This window comes from Cryptomeria japonica, chromosome 2 (genome assembly GCF_030272615.1).
Source record: "Cryptomeria japonica chromosome 2, Sugi_1.0, whole genome shotgun sequence".
In the NCBI taxonomy this organism is placed as follows: Eukaryota; Viridiplantae; Streptophyta; class Pinopsida; order Cupressales; family Cupressaceae; genus Cryptomeria; species Cryptomeria japonica.
Window position 1 is genome coordinate 97,084,474 of NC_081406.1, and position 16,292 is coordinate 97,100,765.

The 16,292-nt window shown below is 38.2% G+C and overlaps 1 protein-coding gene across 2 annotated transcripts in view; it reads left to right on the plus strand.

Annotated features, from left to right (window-relative positions):
• The first annotated feature begins 1,439 nt into the window (after positions 1 to 1,439).
• Positions 1,440 to 16,292, plus strand: part of LOC131050789 (alpha-aminoadipic semialdehyde synthase) — a 293,987-nt gene continuing 279,134 nt past the window's right edge. Inside the window, exons 1-2 of one of the 2 annotated variants that reach the window (XM_057985051.2) lie at positions 1,440 to 1,721; positions 1,893 to 1,991. The gene's annotated coding sequence lies outside the window, so the exon portion shown is untranslated. Of the gene's footprint in view, positions 1,722 to 1,779; positions 1,801 to 1,892; positions 1,992 to 16,292 lie in introns of those variants that run through there. The other variant, XM_057985052.2, reaches the window with a different exon arrangement.

Genomic DNA, 16,292 nt, shown 5'->3' on the forward strand with positions numbered 1-16,292 from the left:
GTCGACTTGATTCCACCTAGTTGTCACTTGTTAACTCAAGCACAATATATTCAAATGTATATAATAGGGTGTTGTATAAAAGGACAAAGCCATAGGTCATTTAGATCATCCATTCACATCAATTGCAAAGTGATATCATTTGATGAACATAGAGCATTGTGTCAATATTTGTGAACTTATACTTGGACACACATAAGCATCTACATTTTGCTTGACATGTCTTCAAACTTGTTCAAATATAGCTGAATTGGTCTAACGAGGCTTGATTGTGATTAATACAAGATGTGGATTCCCATCCTTAATATTGAGCTCTACTTGTGGTTATATGCAACACCTAGTCCAAGTGCACAAGGGACAACTAATTCTTGGATACTATAAGTACACAATTCAAGGCCAAACAAAAGGTTTAGGGTTACAATTCCCTAGATAAGGGCTACACATGCAAGTTTGAAATGCAATATATCACATATCAATTTCTAGTTTGTTGGAGCTCCACTCACATCTTTAGTAGTAAAATTATAAATTAAATCACAAGGAATATGTTTCAATATATATATATATATATATTTATTATTGTATAGTGAGCTAAACACTTTTTTTTTTAATCTAAATTTATCTAAATTAATTGTGCTATTGTTGTCACATTTAACTTATTGACCTAAATAGTTTTAGAGGTGATTTTATCCTCTTCAATTATATATAATTTTTAGGTTTCAAAAAATATTTCTGTTATGTAGTTAAAAAAGATCCCATAATTAATTAGGACAACAGAAAAAATAATATATGTCTACATTAGTATCATTTTTTGAACCAATGAAACATATTCTAAAATATCATTTTCTTTATATTAAAATATATATAAATATTTACATGTATACTCCATTACATGAGAATATTACAAAACCTTGTAAAAGAATAGAAAAAAGGAAAAATAAATGAATGTTGATTTGGTTAGATATGGCCTTTCATGACAATTGGAACAAAGTTCTATACGATTATGCTCATGCTCATCTATAGCCACATTGACCAACTAATCAATAATCGAAATAAAAGTAACACCCATTGCACATTTGAAAAAAATGATTCTAAAGTACACCTTAAAGCAGCCATGTCATTGAAATATCATTTCATAATAAAAATAATAATAATAATTATTAAAGACTTATATTGTAGTATAACTATTACTCAATTATTTTTATACAAGAACCAAATATAAAAAAATTACTCAAATTCTAAACTATTACTAGCTAATACTATTAAAAAGTTAGGTCCACCTTTATTTAGTATATTTAACTGAATTATTTTTGCTCAATTTTTGGTCCATTATTTTGGAACTTAGGTACATATCCTACACAGTTTCTCAACTACCAGCTCCTTTTATTGGTAACCCGCTGCTACCGTTTAAGAAGTCCCTGCTTTTCCTCCACGTCGTCCTCTAATTTTTTCGTTCAGATAACTGATTGAACCGGAAAACAATGAAGTAAAATTCCCTCTGCCATAGAAACAGGCTTTTCCGTTTTAGGAAAATGTTTCAACAATAAACTGAGAGGAAATTTATCTCAGATTGCTCTGTTGCTTTTTGTCACTTTCTTCTCCACTCTTTCAAGCTTCTGTAGATAATATTCTCAAATATCCACCTATACCTATGGATTTCTATGAACATGCTCACAAGTATCTATCTGCCAAGAAAAGCGGGAACATTTTACAATTAATAAAATAAGGTAAGCAAAGACGATACGCCAGGGCATCTAGGTGGCTATCGTGGGAGCCGCTTCCGTGCGTAGACAGAATTTAGTGTTTGTACGTTTTCAAAGTGGACAAATCATTTCAGATTTTTTAATACAGGCAAACATTTTGCTAGCGAATAATTTCATTTCATAATTTGTCTGTAGAGCATTTATACGGGCATAGAACCTTTAGAACTTGTTCTGATCTTCAGTCGCTGAATTACACTGCGAAACGGCGAATATTGTGAATTACAGTACATACCGGTGAGAAGTTCGCACACTCGCATGTTTCATTTCCTAATGTTCCTAGATAGCGAGTATATTTTTCCAAAGATAGGTGAAAAAATCGTCCGCTGGTTAGTATTATTCACTGCAATTATGCCTAGTTAGAAGCTAACATTTTGGTAGGAATTGAGCATGATAGCGTTGTATATTAACATGCATAAGCTATAAATGTGTTGTGTTCTAGGACCTAAAACTTTGTCGTCATTAACAGAACATAATGGCTTTTGTACATCACCATGAATCTCCTTTAAGTTTGATGTGTTTTAAAAATAAAATTTGCAGCAGTTAACAGAACTTAATCGCTTTGTGCACTGACACGCCGGAATTTGACAGATCATAACGGGTTCGGGTATTATTTTGCATCAGCTGTAAATGTGATGCATTTTAGAAGCTACAAATAATGACATCAGTCATCAGTTTGAGATTTTAAAGGCGTAAACTTTGTAGTAGTTAGCAGGACATACCAGCTTTGTACATAACATGCCGAAATTCTTTAATGGCGTTACTAAAGATCGCAAATTCCCAGCCTTAAGGTGTAGATTCATTCTAAGGAATTTAGAACGCATTCCAAAGAGCTTGGAGTGCATGTACGCTGTCCCTTATAAAAGAACTGACAAGAAATTTGAACCTCTTTAGGCAATTCTTCAACGGTCCATAATGCCCCTGTACGTTATTATGCCTCCTGTAAATGTCATCTGTCTTCGGAGCAAAAAATTGTATCTGTTCATATGCATCCAGTAAATTTGGTGTGGTACAGGAGTAAAATTATAGCAATTAGGTATCAAAACATTATGGTTCTGTTCATAAATTGCATGCAATTTTTATATGTATTAGGAGTTAAATTGATTAAAGAAAAGGGTTTTAAACACTGTTCTATTAAGTTTATGCATGTTTCAAGTGATTTTCTACTTAAACATGACATTTTTTAATTATCACAGTCGATAGCAGTTTTACACGTCATCCTTATCAAAAAGTGATATGTCATCTTCTGACCATTGAATTGGACAATGTTTAAGAATAGCTTGATTGATAGTGTAATAGCTTTGTAATTAATAGTCACCATCAGAAAATTTCCTGTGGCAGTTTAACTTTGGAAAATTTAACATAACCGTTTGGCAACATGCCTTAACATGCAACAGTTTTAAGGTTTTGTGTCTTTGGAGCTGAAATTTGTGAAAACTAACAGAACAGAATGGCTTCATGTATTAACTTGCATCAGCTATAAATCTTGCAGAAATGAACTGAAAACAATAGCTTTATCCATTAGCGTGCATTAGCCATAAAATTGATTTTCTTTAGGAACTCAATTTTGTGCCAATTTATGGAACACAATGTTTTTTATGCATTAACATAAAAATCTGTAAATGTGGTTTGTTTTTGGGGCTAAAATATGCGTTTTGTTGAACATAGAATACCACTGAGAGGGGGGGCGAATCAGTGGTTTCCAAGTTTTTCCTTTTCTGATCTAACTTGAGAATATCAGTTATTTACTTAACCACTTAAACAGTCAAACCGGTAATATAAGAAAGAAAGCCAAAGAGACCATTCACACACAAGTAACTCACAACACCAGATTTACGAAGAAAACGCAATATGGGAAAAACTTCGGTGAGAAAAGCTGCTGGAGACTACTGCTCCAATCTAACCTCATAGGTAAAACACAGACTTACAAAGATTTTGGGCACCAACCCAAAGAGCACCAACCCTTGCACTTTTAGGGCACCAACCCAAGGAGCACCAACCCCTGCACCAAGCTTCAACTTGGCGATGTATATTGAAATACTATTTGAATACAATTAAGGCTTCTTCTTGCAAATGAATTCTGCAACTCTTGAATCAAATAACTCTTTGCCAGTTGACAGTCTTTTCTCCTCCACTGAAACTCACATTATCGGTTGTGAGATTGTTGTCTTTGTTTCTCGACCTCTGTTATCTTTCTCTCCCTCTCACACACAGTCTCTCAACACACTGTGTCACACTAGGATGTTGCTTGCTCTGCCACACCTTACCGGTTAGACTCAACTGCAAGACTATGGTATTACCGGTAGAATCCTCTCACCAGTTTGCTTGCTCACTCACACTGCAACTTTCTCAAAACTCCTTCTGAAGTTTTCTCCTTGCTCGCTCTCACTTCTCCTCTGCTCAATCTTTACAGCATCAACAACATTTTCTGTCTGGAGTTCTCATTTCTTATATGGTGATTTCCCGCCAGAACGTAATTCAAAAAACCTGAGCGGTTAGGGTTTTCTCTTTTTGACACAATCTTCATGAGATCCAATCCTACCTATCTCGGATCAATCACTTGTCCTAGAAGGATGCACCTGCACACGGTTTCCATTATCCAATGCACATTTTTTGGAAATGGCAATCTCGAATCAGATCTTCTGTCACCAAATCAGTTGACACATAAAGTGCTCCAGAAGTTTTCTTTTCGAGGACTTTCTGAATCAGGCGAAAACTACTGTCTGGTCTTCCTCTGTCATTCCTTCTTCCTCGAGCCGCAATTAGTCAGATACAATCCCATGATTTGTGGCTCCTCCATTAATTGCGATTATTTGTTTCATCAACTCTGTGGATGAGGCTTCACCAACCACAACACGTTTGCCACCTCTACTTCACATGGCGTCACAACGATCAAGACATGGCCCACCAACACACAGTTGGTTCAAAAAACACATACCGGTACAACTCTTTGCCAATAGAGCTTTCTTCTTCTGTAAACTGGTAGAGCATTCTATACTGGTAACACATCTTCACTTCCAGTGGTGTGAGACTACCAGTAGGCCTTCATTCTTTATGCTCACCCTTATGTGAGTATTTATCATGCCGGTTGACATCAATGACAACTTAGTGCCAATTTGCCAACAATCTCCCCCTTTGGCATTGATGTCAACTTCTAGTGAGATACTCCATACCAGTACATTTCTCCCCCTTTGACACAATGACAAAGGGTACTGAGCACTCCCCCTTTGATTCATACAAAAGTACCTTGAGCCACATAAAACCTACCTAGGCTGATGACACAACTCCCAACTTGTGTCGGAGGTACTCAAAAGTGCCTCCATACCAGTACATTTCTCCCCCTTTGACACAATGACAAAGGGTACTGAGCACTCCCCCTTTGATTCATACAAAAGTACCCTCAGCCACATAAAACCTACCTAGGCAGATGACACAACTCCCAACTTGTGTCGGAGGTACTCAAAAGTGCTTACCGGTAATGGTTTGGTGAAAATGTCTGCTACTTGTTCACCAATAGGAACATAATCCATCCTTACCTCCTGTCCTTCAACCTTCTCTCTGAGAAAATGATATTTGATAGCAATGTGCTTTGTTCTGGAATGCATGACATGATTCTTTGCTATTTTGATTGCACTCGAATTGTCACACCGAATAAGAATAGGATCAGTGATGTCCACTTGTATATCTTTGAGAGTCTACTTCATCCAAAGCACCTGAGAGCAACATGTAGCTACAACAATGTACTTAGCTTCAGCAGTGGATAGAGAGACTGAGTCTTGCTTCTTGCTATGCCAAGAGACCAACCGGTCACCAAGAAAGAATGCACCACCACTTGTGCTCTTTCTATCATCAATGCATCCTGCCCAATCAGCATCAGTGTATGCTTCCAAGATAAAATCTCCTTGTTTAGGATACCACAAACCATAGCCGAGTGTTCGTTGTAGGTACCTAAAAATTCTGCTAACAACATTCATGTGTGACTGCTTTGGGGCAGCTTGGAATCTGGCCACCATGCACACTGCCTGAACTATATATGGTCTTGAAGCGGTAAGATACAATAGACTGCCTATCATGGATCTGTATAGAGTCTGATCCACCACCGGTGATTCATCATTCTTGCTCAATTTGCTGCCAGTCACCATGGGGGTGCTTATCGGTTTACAATCTTTCAGTTGGAATTTCTTCAACATTTCCTTTGCATACTTGATTTGAGAGATAAAGATTCCTTTATCTTGCTGTAATATTTGCAAACCAAGGAAGTAAGTCAATTCACCAAGCATTGACATCTCAAATTTTGATTGCATCTGATCAACAAACTCTTTGCAGAGGGTATCCTTGTTGCCTCCAAAGATGATGTCATCTACATACACAACCACAATAATCATGTGATTCCCATCTTTCTTTATGTACAAATTGCTGTCAGCACTTCCCTTTTTGAATCCCTACTCCTTCAGATACTGATCTAACCTTGAGTACCATGCTCTCGGAGCTTGCTTTAGACCATACAGAGCCTTCTTTAACCGACACACAAATGTCTCATCATCATGTAGTAGAAACCCTTCCGGTTGCTCCATGTATACTTCTTCCAAATTTCCATTTAGAAAAGCAGATTTTACATCCATTTGGTATACTTTATAGCCCTTGTAGGCAGAGTAAGCTAGAAACATTCTAATTGCTTCTTAAATAGCCACCGGTGTAAATGTTTCTTCAAAGTCAATTGCCTCTACTTGAGAGTAACCTTTGCATACTAGTCTAGCCTTGTGCCTTACAATCTTACCTTCTTCATTCATCTTGTTCCGGTAGACCCATTTTGTGCCAATGATATTCTTGTCTTCCGGTCTAGGAACTAATTCCCAAGTCTTGTTCTTCTCAATCTGGTGCAGTTCTTCTTCCAAAGCATCCATCCATTCTTGTCGCTTGCTGGTCTCAATGAATGTTTTGGGTTCAACTTCAGTCATGAGGCATAGGTTGACATGTTCATCATTCCGAGCAAGTCTTCTTCTAGTCTGCACACCATCACTCACATTTCCCAAAATTTGCTCTTCCGGGTGATTCAGCTGTACATGCTGGTTGGGGACCTTCTTGGATGCTACCTCTGGTTCAGTCTCTGATTGAACTTCATCATGTTTATCATTGGAGTCATCATACCGGTTAACCTGTGGTTGACATCCTTTGTGCATCTCTTCATCAACTTTTACATGCACACTCTCAGCAATTCTTTTTAGTCTTTTATTGTAGCATTTGTAGGCTTTGCTGTTAGATGAGTAACCAAGGAAGATTCCTTCATCACTCCTGGTGTCAAAGCTTCCTAGACCATCCATATCTTTCTTGATAAAGCACTTGCTTCCAAATACTTTGAAGTATTTGACTGATGGCATCCTGTCATACCATAACTCATAAGGTGTCATTTTGCTGTTTGTTCTTAATTGAATCCGGTTCAAAGTGTATGCAGCAGTATGAACAACTTCTTTCCAATAAGTGTTCGGCAGACTGGCCTCATTTAACATGGTTCTTGGCCATCTCCTTGACTGTCCTGTTCTTCCTTTCTACCACACCATTTTGCTGTGGTGTTCTAGGAGCAGAGTATTGCCTTTTAATTCCATGTTTTTCACAATAATCTTCAAATTCATTTGATGTGAACTCTCCACCCCTGTTTGATCTTAGGCATTTTAATCTGTACCCACTTTCCTTTTCCACCATCTTTCGAAAGATCTTGAATCTTTCAAATGCTTGTGATTTATCTTGCAGAAAGGTGACCCATGTCATCCTTGAGCAGTCATCAATGAAGAGCATAAAGTATCTTTCACCGGCAAGTTCTCTTGTTTGAGTTGGACCACATAGATCTGTATGCACAATTTCAAGTGGTCTTGAGGTGTTGTGCTCCTTTGTCTTGAAACTCACTTTTGTTTGCTTACCTTTTACACATTCATCACAGAATGTGTTTACCGGTTTGATGATTGGCGGAATATTCCTCACACACCCCTTTTTGTTTACTGCAACTAAGTTATCAAAATTTATGTGACCTAATCTTTTGTGCCACAACCAACTTTCATCTACTTGTCCTAACATACATTGGGACTCATAGCATTCCTTCAGATTATAAAAATTTCCATCATTCCTCTTTCCTTCTGCCACAACTTTACCTGTACTGTCTTTCTTTATTTGGCAACCGGTTGAGTCAAAAGTGAATTTGTAACCTTTGTCACACATCTGACTCACACTCAGCAAATTATGCTTGAGGCCTTCCACATTATATACATCATGTGCCTTCAATTTTCCATCAATGCTTAGAGTTCCTTTTCCCTTTATTTTGATGGAGGAATTGTCTCTAAACCTTACTGATCCACCATTTCAGTCTTCAAGTTTGATGAATTTCTTTTTGTCACCACTCACCAGTCATATGGTTTGAACAACCACTATCTACCACCCATAGATTTTTCCTTTCAACATGCAAGGCCGTCTGTACTAAGAGACTTGATTCTGCCTGTTCCTTTTCTTTCTCAATCCAAACTAGTTTGATTTCCTTCTTCTTGTCTGCTGCTATATTGAGCTCAAGTTTAGTTACCGACCCTTGATCAGGATTTGCCTTCTTTTGCTTGATCTTTTTTTTGTATAACTTTGCTATGTGTCCAAATTCTTGACAGTTATAGCATTTTACATTTTCATTGAAGGGAATGTCCTTAAAATTATTGTAGGGTGTAGGTTTATTCTTCCTACAATCAAAACTCTTATGACCATATCCATTGCACTGATAGCAGACAACATTCATATCCCAGAGTGTATTAAATGGGTTTCTACTTTCATAATTCATAGAAGGCTTATTATTTAATCTACAGTCAGCTATTCTGTGTCCAAATTTATTACACCGGTAACAGTAACCATGAAAGTTTGAAACATACTGGTTAAGCTGTCTTGGTCCTGAATGGAACAGCCTCATGGAGGGTCTTCCCTTCATGTTGTTAAATCTGGTGAATCCTTCATGATCAATTCTGGCATTTTGAAATATCCCAGACCAATTTTTTTAGTTTTTCAATTACAAAGAGTAATGCAACACACATCTGTTAGGGTTAGCACTTAAACCAAAACGATGCGGAAAACAACTCTAACCAAGAATGTACACCAGGATCCCGGGTTGGGCAAGGTGTGAGCATATGGTCAGAGGGTCTTAAAGCATTCTGAAAGTAACTCTAACCAAGAATGTGTCCAAGATGGACTAACATATGGTTAGAGGATCTTGGTGCATGCTGAAAGCAACTCTAACCAAGAATGTGCCCAAGATGGACTAACATATGGTTAGAGGATCTTTACAATTACAACTACTGAATGGAAAACTTGACACCAAGCATGTGCTTTCAAACCCAGGGTGGGAATGGAGCTACCATATGGCGGAGATGCTAAGAACTTAGAAATGGAATTAAATGTAAATAACAAGCGTGAAATGAAAATGAGAAGAAATGCTGCCAGTACTACTGTTCAGCTTACAATATGATAGTAAATGCTTGCCAAGATCATAGGATTAAGACTATATAATGCTGTAACAATATAGAAGGCTCTCCTGGGCTTAACAAAAATGATAAGTCCAAGGTATTCTACTCAAGGATCAATCTTAATATTCTGATTTATGACAGACCTGCACGTGAAATGCTTAATCAGCAACACATGGAATCACTAAAATGCTCATTACTCTCTCAATACTAGTCCAAATGACCCAAAACCAAAAGCAATGGCTTCCTATGAAGGAGGCGACCCAACCAATACCAAGAAATCAGACATTAACCCAACAGATTATTTATCACGAACCCCAAGGCAATTCCCAGCAGTGACGCCAGGCAAGAATGGCGATTCTTCTCTATAAAATAAAACACTTCATATTAGAATCTGCAAATTTGCACAAAGGAGCGCCCAGCCAAAACAAGAGGAAATATGCAATACCCAGAATGAATATGTTTTTATTTTGAAATATATGAGTGAAACTACAAATCTGCCCTGCTAACCGCGACTCTTGAAAATGAAATGAAATGCAAATAACTGAACTTCAAGCACAACTCAAGCTACAATGCAATCCCCACTACAAACTCTCACAACTACACTAAATCACCACTAGTTGCTATCTTTCAAGCAAGGAGCAATGCCAAGGCTAGGAGGCATTCATTCCTCGAAGCAACCCCAATACCATTCCGGCAGAGTAACATTACAATAGACATAAGATGCCAAATGAAGGGAAGAGGCCTCCATTTATAAGCTTAACAAGGGATCTCTAGAGGCTTCTAGAAAGTGCGCCCTAATTTCACATTTGAATTTTCCTCCAAGAGATGGCGCCACTTTTAAAAGCTTAATTAACCTTTGTTTTAATTCACTTCTCTTCATAAAGTTGGCACCCCTTTTCATAAGCAATATTTTAGACCTTAGGAAATATTAAATCCCTTCCATGATGCGTCCACCCTTGAAGACCACCTTTTAAAACAACTTGAACTGATGAAGCTAGGCCAAGGGGTCAACTTTAAAATATAACATTAAAACATAACATTATTTAAATGAAATGAACTTCTCTCTCCAAAAACATCCCAAGGCCAAAAGTGACGAAGCCAACTGAACCAACTGAAGAAGAGAACCAACTGTGTCGAAAATCAGGACCACTGCCAAAAATAGAATTTACTAAAAATAGTAAATTCCAAAAAGTGCTCGGAACGCAAAGCCGGACATACCATTGCGAAGCTCTTTAAAAACCCAGAAAGAATCCGTGATCCAAACTCTAATTCACGAGCAACAACAAACTCCAACATTGGAAACCCTAATTTCACCCATTGAGTAGCCTACGGGTCTCCGAAATAGGCCATCGGTCAACTGAAACATTACGTCTGAGAAGGGGACATTACACATTTCTCCTTGGGTTTGCATTTTGGTGCAAGAAGTGTGGCCTCCAGTTCATTTCTGCATACCGGTTTGAGTGACGATTTCCAATAGCATCTGCATATGTCTTTTTGCCGATATCCTTGCCTACAGTGAATGTCTTCTTTCCTTCACCTTCAATTGAAGAGGGGAACATTATTTCTTTTTCGGATTTATCTTTTTGGGTTGAACTTTGACCTTCTTTAAAACCTAAGCCACTGGTGTCTTTGGATTGCTTTTGTGTGCTCAACATCTTATCTAAGGCCTCAGTGCTGCCTTCATACTTGCTCCTTATTTTTATTTCTTCCTTGCTTTCTTCAAGCTCCTTTCTGAGCTTTATTATTTTTGCTTCCAGCTCTTGATGCTCCTTTTCTTTCTTTGTCAGATCAAAGGCTATAGCTTCACAAATTCTCTTAGTTTCTTCCAGCCGCGGCTTCAAGTCAGATGTGACTTGACCGGACTCTTCTAGAGATTGTTTCAAAAGATCTTGTTAATCTACTGCAACAAGCTTAACCCTCTTGAGTTCTCTTCTTGTTTTACTCAATTCTTCAAGAGCACTTATAAGTTCGCTCTCCAAATCCACTTCAGCCTCAACATCCTCTTCTTCCTCATCTTCATCAGCTGGTTTGTCAAGTGCCATGAAGAGATTGACTTTTCTATTGTTCTCATGGTCATCATCTTCTGATGCATTTTCATCATCTGTTGTGTCCTCCTCAAAGGTATATAAGCTGTTCTGGTTCTGGTAGCCTCTCCTTCCCTGCCAGTAGTTATTCCTTTCACTATCTTTGCCGACAGATCTTCTGAACTCTCTTGACTCATCTCCATTGGTTTCTTTGTGAGGACAGTTTGCAGCGAAGTGTCCTACCTTTCCACAGTTGAAGCACTTAAGTGGTAGCTTTCCTTTGTACTGGCCGGATCCTCTTTTTGAGCTTCCTGACAAAGTTTGCTACTTCTGCATCAGAATCTTCATTGGATTCTTTGTGAGTAACAACTTCTTTCCCCTTTTTGGTGATGTTGAATGCTGCTTCTTTCCTTGAGGAAGTATCACCGGTTGTTCTCATATCATAGGCTGTCAGGGAGCCAAATAGCTCATCTATTGTAAAAGTCTTCAGATCCTTGGCTTCTTCTATGGCTGACACCTTAGTATCATATTTGGGAGTAAGAGATCTAAGTATCTTCTTGACAAGAATCTCATCTGCAATCTCTTCTCCAAGTCCTCTAATGGTATTCATAGTCTCATCGAATCTTTAAGTTAGTGTGCAATCTTTTCATCATCTTTCATTTTGATGCTTTCAAGTTTGCCTCTTAGTGTTTGCAGCTTGGCTTCTTTGACTTTTGCATTACCCTCAAACAACTTCTGCAATTTGTGCCATGTCTCCTTTGCTAAAACACAGTGCATGACTTTGACAAATTCATTATCAGACAATCCACTCAAGATAGCATGTTTTGCCTTTGCATTATTCTCATACTCCCTTTTTGCATCCGGATCAGTGGGAGGAGTATTAGGAACAACATACCCATTCTTGACGGACATCGACACATCAGACCCAAGAGATGAAATTTAGGTCTCCATTCTTCTGCTCTAGAAGGCATAGTTGGATCCATCAAACATGGGGGCTTTTGAGGAAGGAGACTCATTTCTTGCCATTGTGTTCAAAGTCCAGAATCAACCCAAGGTTTAGCTATAACCAAAAACTTTGCTCTGATACCAATTGTTGAACACAGAATACCACTGAGAGGGGGGGTGAATCAGTGGTTTCTAAGTTTTTCCTTTTCTGATCTAACTTGAGAATATCAGTTATTTACTTAACCACTTAAACAGTCAAACCAATAATATAAGAAAGAAAGACAAAGAGACCATTCACACACAAGTAACCAACAACACCAGATTTACGAGGAAAACCCAATATGGGAAAACCCTCGGTGAGAAAAGCTGCTGGAGACCACTGCTCCAATCCAGCCTACAGGTAAAACACAGACTTACAAAGATTTTGGGAACCAACCCAAGGAGCACCAACCCCTGCACCAAGCTTCAACTTGGCCATGTATATTGAAATACTATTTGAATACAGTTAAGGCTTCTTGTTGCAAATGAATTCTGCAACTCTTGAATCAAATAACTCTCTACCGGTTGACAGTCTTTTCTCCTCCACTGAAACTCACACTGCCGGTTGTGAGATTGCTGTCTCTATTTCTCGACCACTGTTATCTTTCTCTCCCTCTCACACACAGTCTCTCAACACATTGTGTCACACTAGGATGCTGCCTGCTTTGCCACACCTTACCGGTTAGGCTCAACTACAAGACTATGGTATTACCGGTAGAATCCTCTCACCAGTTTGCTTGCTCACTCACACTGCAACTTTCTTAGAATTCCTTCTGAAGTTTTCTCCTTGCTCACTCTCACTTCTCTTCTCTGCTCAATCTTTACAGCATCAACAACATTTTCTGTCTGGAGTTCTCATTTATTATACGGTGATTCCCCGCCAGAACGCAATTCAAAAAACCTGAGCGGTTAGGGTTTCCTCTTTTTGACACAATCTTCATGAGATCCAATCCTACCTATCTCGGATCGATCACTTGTCCTAGAAAGATGCACCTGCACACGGTTTCCATTATCCAATGCACATTTTTTGGAAATGGCAATCTCAAATCAGATCTTCTGTCACGAAATTAGTCGACACATAAAGCGCTCTAGAAGTTTTCTTTTCGAGGACTTTCTGAATTGGATTTCCCTTGCATAGATTCAGGCGCCAACTACTCTCTAATCTTCCTCTGTCATTCCTTCTTCCTCGAGCCGCAATCAGTCAGATACAATCCCATGATTTGTGGCTCCTCCATTAATGGCGATTATCTGTTTCATCAACCCTATCGATGAGGCTTCACCAACCACAACATGTTTGCCACCTCTATTTCACATGGCGTCATAATGATCAAGACATGGCCCACCAACACACAGTTGGTCCGGAAAACACACACCGATACAACTCTTTGCCGATAGAGCTTTCTTCTTCTGTAAATCGGTAGAGCATTCTATACCGGTAACACATCTTCACTTCCGGTGGTGTGAGACTACTGGTAGGCCTTCATTCTTTATGCTCACCCTTATGTGAGTATTCATCATGCCGGTTGACATCAATGACAACTTAGTGCCAATTTACCAACACATTTACTAATTGAGCACAGTGGCTCTATATGTTAACATGCAAAACCTTTAATTCTTGTGGGTCTTAAGTTAACATTGCGACATTTAACAAAAGAAAATAGCTTTCTACATTATCACATACCAGATGGCAATTTTATGTTGATTAAGGACCTTATTTTGCTGTACTTATCAGACCAAATGGCTTTCAACGTTAACAACAGATGGCATTGTCTCTCTAGATGGAATCCAAATTATTCAATATTGACCCACCATAATCAGGTCACCACCCTCATTGATGCTTTAGGGAAGTAATCCTTAGATACCTACAACGGAAGGCACAAATTATACTAGTCAAAAAAGTCATTCCCAGCTGGGAAGGAAACTGTATGCTACTGAAAATCAGAAAAATCTCAAATAGTCCAATTTGTCATCGAGGAAATGAGATAGAGACAATTGCATCCTAAAGAGGAATTGCTTTGTTGGGGCCCTCTCCTTTCGGTCTTCATACTCTTAGATGCGATCACATAAGGTGACCTATTTGTACTAATAATTTTGTGAAATTTCTCCAAGGGAATGTAACCATTGTATTCCTATGACCATATGCACTTCTCCTAGTCATAAAACAAAGAAATAATCACACCTTATAATCACCAAATACTAACTCAAGTTGTTGAATTACCTTGGTGCACAGAATAGTGAATCTATCGATAACCATGGCATTGAAGTTGATAAACTCTTGAGCTTTCAATCCTTTCTTGACCTTCATCAACAAAGTTGTGGGTAGCCTTGCTATCATAAGCACCATGGAATATTGCTTGGATAACTCCCCATGAACTTGAATGTGTGATATTGTGGTGCCCTTGAAATAGTTACAATTGTGCTGATGCTAATGTTAGTATCTTCATTCACCAAATTCGAAGGCTCATGCTAGGTGATCTGCTCCTTTGTAGCTTGTTCTAGCTCTAGTTCTTCAAGATTAGTATTCTTATCAGATACCACCTCCATGTAATGGACTTGGCCCTTGCCAAAGGGCCAATGCATCTAGGAGTAGGTTCCCATGGCTCCTTGCAAGAGAAGCACATGATTTTCCTCCTTAGATCATTTTTGGTGTAATCATCCATATTCTTTATTGCGATGGGTTGTGGTGTATTGTTTTGAGGCCGTGAGTTGAATCCTCCTCTTGCAAATTGCCCTTTTGTGGTCCAATGGTGGGTGCTCTTCGTTGAGATGAAAATATGTTCTTTATTATAGATGGCTCAAGTGCCAAAGCCCTCTTAGTAGCTTCTCAAAGTGACAATGGTTCAAGGATTTAACTAGACCCTTGAGTGGTTCATATAGACCTTCATCGAAGAGAAAAGTGATCCTCTTTTCTAACATGTTGGGCACCATAATTGCAACTCATTAAAATTTTGCTACATATGAATGTATAGAGGTTTGTTGTTTGATTGTGACAAGATCTTTGAAATACTCTTCCTCATCCTTTTGCCCAAATCTATCCAACAATTGCTGGTTGAAATCTTCAAAAGTTTTCGTAAGATCATGCTTTTGTGTGACCAAACCATGGTGCCATCAATAATGGGCAACTCCCTTCAAATGCAATGTGGCAAATTGGATGGCATCTTCTTCCATCATAGGGTTGAGTGGGAAGGAGGTTTGCAACTTTCACAACCAAGCCTACGCAGATATCTTGTTTTTGCCATCGAAGGTAGGCACATTTTGTTTGTTCACCTTTTGCTTTATTTCTTTTTTGTTGTCATTTTGATTGCTCCTTTGGCCTTTTATATGTTAAAAAGTGTTAAAAGACTTGGACTTGGACTTGGCTCTTATACTAGTAGATAACTCGACGAATTGAAAAAACCATGAAATACAGGCATTTTTAAGGATCTAAAATTTAATTATGTAACCTTTAAATAAATAAAATTTAAATACACAATAAACTATTCAAGTGGAAGCTACTTTGATCACATGATTATAAAATCCAATTTTAGTTGAAGGAAACACTTTTTTTAAATATACAAATATTGTCAAATTTAAAAATAACTCATGGATTATGAAATCCATGGCATCAAGAAACATATCAAAATTAAAAATATAACTATGGCTTAGAGGAATTTGCATCACTTGTCCCAATATCCATGGTTGTATGACAAGTCCTATTAGGGCGTCTAAGATAGGTCCTTGATATAATGTGGCCAACATTCAAGGGGTTTGACATTTGTGCTCTATTCTCCTCTTCCATATTTAGTACCTTTGTCTCTAGATCCGCTTGATCAAACCATGTAAGGCCCTTGCTAAAGATGGGATCCTCAACTTCAACAATCCAATAATTGTGGACAACCTCTTCTAGAGTTATGGGAGAGAATTTTGTCCCCAGGATTTGGTTGTGATGAATGTAAACTTTGTAATGAATATATTAAGATCATTCAATCTTGGCATCAACAATTTGTTGTGCTTCTTAGAGTGTATGTACTCAAACATACTCGAATTGCACCTTCATCCTAAAG